General features: G+C 40.7%; 1 protein-coding gene across 3 annotated transcripts in view; it reads left to right on the top strand.

The window, feature by feature from the left end:
- The window catches only part of kdm2aa (lysine (K)-specific demethylase 2Aa), a 34892-nt gene that overhangs the window by 461 nt on the left and 29431 nt on the right, over positions 1 to 5000 (top strand). The window lies entirely within an intron of this gene.

Raw genomic sequence — 5000 nt, 5'->3', positions numbered from 1 at the left:
CGCTCTGTGCTCAGATCCGGTCTAGAGCCCGCCTACTGTGGCTTGCCAATTTCCACGCACAAACACATGGGCACACACAAACACCGTTTCCGTATCCCCTCCAGACCAGATATGTGCTTGTTGATACGTTTCTTTTTTGAGTGACACTGCTCTAGACGAATTAACGCCTCAGGGGGACCTTTGTTGGAAGTAACATGTACTTAAGTAATGTATATTATTAGTACAATTTTGAGTTTACCGGTATTTTTTACATTGCTTGATTATGTCCAATTTTCAGTACTTTTACTTCTACTCCACTACATCTGGATCAACAGATGCAAATATTGTACTTTTACTCCACTACATTTATTTAAAAACTTTACATAATAGATTTTGATTATTATTTAAAAAAAAAAATTATAAAAAAATGAAATGGAACATTCTGCATAAGAGTACTTTCTACTTTTGGTACTTTTAAGTATATTTTGATGACAATACTGTTGAACTTTTACTCAAGTAAATTTAGAATTCAGGATCGACTTTTACTTGTATGGCAGTATTTCTATATTTTGGTATTGATACTTTTACTTGAGTAACGTATTTGAGTACTTTTTCCATCACTGCTTGTGGGCGGGGCCTAAATATATAAGTCGATTGTTTACACTTCGTCGTACGACGTCGTCGAGCGCCAGGAAAAAGAAGATCTACAAGCCCACGCCACGTCCCTTCCGCGACGCGCGTTGGGCTTGTAGATCCGCACTGTGGGCGAAACATGGCGGCTGATGGGAGACCACAACAACTTTCGCCGCGTTTACGTTTGAACGGCAGCGCTTTAACAAGAAATACACACTATTTACACAGAGTCTAGTTTTAAAACGAAATAGATATTTTAAATGTACTTTTAAATTGCGTGGAATTTTAAGCGCAGAGCGAGCTGAAAGTTCAGTTGTGCTGATACTAGAGACGTTCTTTTGCAGGAGTTTGAACAGCATTGATGTAGTGTAGTGAGTGTGACTGGTGTTGCTGAACAATGCTCATGTGTGTGTCTCTCTGGATGCTGCAGTGTTTAGTTCGTTAGATTACAATTAAAACAGAAATGTAGACTGTTAATACTGTCCTTAAACGGACGAACAGGTTTTGTGTACACCAGTATTGTATAATAACAACGTTACAGGTTATTAGCTAAAGCTCTGGGGCTTATTTGTCCAGTTAGAGGCTCAGGGAAATTAGTAATTTGTATTTTTCTATTTGAAAAGAGAATCACTTCGGGTTTTGTTTACACCAGCAGGTTAATAACAACGTTACTAGGTTATTGGCTAAAGCTCTGATGGCTTATTTATCTAGTTAAAGGCTCAGGGAAATTAGAATTGTGTATTTTTCTATTTGAAAAAGACTAATAACTTGGGTGCTTTTTTCATACTAGTGGATTATAATTCGTATGCATTGCAACTTTTATTTTTGTAACCAACCTAGTCTTAACTTGGATATTCAGGACTTGGACAGTTCCTTGTCTCTCAGGTACCAAACATAATAAGCTATAAAGGTCCATGTTCTACTGGGTATTAGAGTATCAATAGACCAATATTTAGATAGATTATCAATATAGACACCAGTCTGTAGAAATATTAACGCCAAGAAGAGCTACAGTTGCAGACAGCACAGATCTGCTCATAATGGATAAGGGACGATTCAGCAGACGGCTGGTAAGTTAAACAAACGTAAACCATGATTTTAACACATAAATAATAGCCAAGCAGATTGCACATTCAGTGACTTTACGGTGTATTAATGTGTAATTAGTTGGTAATTTGGTAATAATTACGATAAACTGCTGGGTATGTATCAAAAAGCAACAGCATCTTATTATCTTGACACCTGTTTTTTTACTCCATGACCCAGCTTTGGTCTCAAAACCACTTAGAATGGGAATGTTGTTCATCCTGATATTGTAGATGTAGCTCCATGTTGTACACACAGCTATTCATTAGGAATGGAGGCTTCTGCTTTGGCTTTGAGTAGAGAGTTTCCCAGACGAAAAAATCGAACCTCTGTTCGAAGTGGAGCTGTGTGTGTGTGTGTGTGTGTGTGTGTGTGTGTGTGTGTGTGTGTGTGTGTATTGCAGTTGAAAACAGCGCCCCTCCCTTAACATGTGTGGTCATAAAAGGTACTACCACATTCTTGAGGCTACATACGGACCCACATACATACCCACATACATAGACGGACGGATACACACACGGCCATGTATAGGGAGCTCCACACAGCTCCAAAAAAAGGATTGTGTGAGAGTGAGTTTGTACATTGAGGAGTACATGAGCAAGGCGAGTGCGTGCACACAGCCTGCTGCAAGCATGCTTTTGTTCAAGCACAGTTATTGTGCAAAAGCTCAAACATTAAAACATTGTGAAAGCTTAAACAACAGGAAAGGACAAGAGGCATAGCGTCTTGAGATTGATACTGGATGTGTGTGAAGGCTGAGCAATTAACCACTTAATGGATGAGCTGAGATCCCACAGGGCTCTAGTTAGTCGAGGACCCACATGGCCAAAAGCTCAAAGAAAAGAGGGGTACCTGTGATTTTCTGCCGTACTTTTTATTTCAGTTTTATCTATTAGGTTGGTCATTAAGGTCCACAGAATGAGAGGCCTGCTCTGCCGGAAACATCGCGAAAAAAAGTTATGGCCATTTGTATATTCACTGTCCCATTACTCCACTAGAAATATAAAAAAAGGAAAAAAAGTCTGCTTTAATTAGCATGTGAGGGGTCAAACTAGGGATTCTTCGTGATTCTGAATCCATTGCAAGCATTTGTTTTGCATGAAAAACTTCCTTGGGCTAGATATCAACCCCCCAAAACAGTCAAAAGTGATGAGTCATCACTTTTTTTCCACTTTTCACAGTTTTGGGCTGCCGAAAAGTAACCCAAGCAATGTTTTTTATGCAAAACAAATGCTTGCAATGGATTCAGAATCATGAAGAACCCCTAATTTGACCGCTCACATGCTAATTAAAGCAGATGTTTTTCCTTTTTTTAATATTTCTAGTGGAGTCAATGGGACAGTGAATATACAAATGGCCATAACTTTTTTTCGCGATGTTTCCGGCAGAGCAGGCCTCTCATTCTGTGGACCTTAATGACCAAACTAATAGATAAAACAGAAATAAAAAGTACGGCAGAAAATCACAGGTCCCCTCCCATTTTGGGGACTGGGTCCCCGACTAAGTGTATGTTCTGTTATTGTGGGGAAAGCTTTTAGCTGAAAACGACGAGAGCTTTTCGATCTGCTATTTTCTGCTGGGGTTTAGAGGTGGTCAACTGAAAATATATTGAAACCGATTATTTAGAACCAAAATCTTAAATAAAACCTGACTTATAACTGAATAATCCAGAACATGTTCAATCTTTTTTATAATCCAATAAATTGATTAGTCTGATTAACCACCTAATCCTGTATTAAACTTTGTTAAACATTGTATAATCTAATGGCAATTGGCAACGTATTAAAATACTGAAAATAGCCGATCTACAGGCTCTACAGGTTGTGAGCTTGTAGATCTACTATGTTCACAATTTTTTTTCCCCACTAATCAATTAAGGCAAAAGTTTGAAATAATCGTGATATTGATTTGAAGTGATATCGCCCAGCCCCGCGTGGTCTGTGTGGGAAAGGGAGAGAATTATGTGTTGGTCCATGACATCAGTGATGGAGCAGAGATGCACTAAACATTCATACTGAGTCTGAGTGGTGGGAGGGGCAGGGTGACAGCGGACACCGATAACGACAGGTCCAGGCCACCGCTCTCTCTCTCTCTCTCTCATTTCCTCGGAGCGCCGGAGAGTGAGAGAAGGAGAGAGACTGGGGAGGTTGGCGCTTCAGCAACACAGCAGTGGAAATGTGGGAAGAGAAGAACAGACGGAAAGAGGCGAAGGGAAGGAAGAGAAAGACGCAGACAGAGAAGGTGCCAGGTGTCCAGTAGTTCCCCCTCATCTCATCACGTTCTCCAGACAGTAAAAACCCGGAGTGTTGATTTAACTATGATCGATGAATGGCATTGATGGAGAATGAGGGGGAAAGGGGAAAAGAGGGTTAAAATCGTTAAAATCGTCTTGACATAACTGCTTGCATGGATTTTAAAATATATCTGTAGTGGAGGGATGAAGTGGGCACTTCTAGATTACAAAAGAATCGAGGCACCAGTATTAGTAAAACAGACTTGTTTTCATCCTCGATTGTTTCGTACTTTTTGGGGGTCATGAGATGTTATTGGAACATGTCTGTCTGTTTGCTCCAAGCAACGTGCTTGTGCCACTTTTGTCTCTCAGCTGGTCGTGTGCCATAGCGGCCACTGAAATTGGGTGAGACAGACTGTCTCACTCTCCAAAGGCAATGGGACATAAAGTCACAAAACATTGCGTTGTGGCACATTGTGATCTTGTAGATCTGCTATTTTTGGTGCATGATGATACTGGCATCAGGCTTAATGTAGCTTGACACCCGTGTATTCAGCAAGGAACACTCTAAATGTCTCGGATAATATCTGATAGATATCGTGTTAGCAACAGCAGATGTTTGTGTGTGTGTGTGTGTGTGTGTGTGTGTGTGTGTGTGTGTGTGTGTGTGTGTGCGTGTGCGTGTGTGTGTGCGTGCGCAGCTTGACGACTCTGACTGTGGTGACTTGTGAGAAATATTTCCAAACCTTTTTTATTATTATTATTTAAGATTGAATGTTTTTTTTAGCTTACGATTAGGGGCAGGATAAAGTTTGTCATAGGGCGATACAAGTCAATAGAAGAATGTTTATTAGACATATTCTAGAAGAGGGTGAGCGTTGGTATAAAGGTGCTGTGTCACTGCATCCTCTTGTGTTGGCTCGCAGCCCAGCAGTCAGACCACATTATTGATTAGGCGGCCTAAAGGCAGCAGCACACCGTTTACCAGCTCAGACCAGTGTCATCTTCAACGTTTTCAGGCCAAGGACCCCTTAGTTGAGAGAGAGATGAAGCAGGGACCCCCACAACC

The sequence above is a fragment of the Nannobrachium achirus genome (assembly GCF_963921795.1).
Source record: "Nannobrachium achirus genome assembly, chromosome: 3".
Lineage (NCBI taxonomy): Eukaryota > Metazoa > Chordata > Actinopteri > Myctophiformes > Myctophidae > Nannobrachium > Nannobrachium achirus.
The sequence above is the reverse complement of the archived record's forward strand: the minus strand, read 5'-3'. Positions and strand labels throughout refer to the sequence as shown.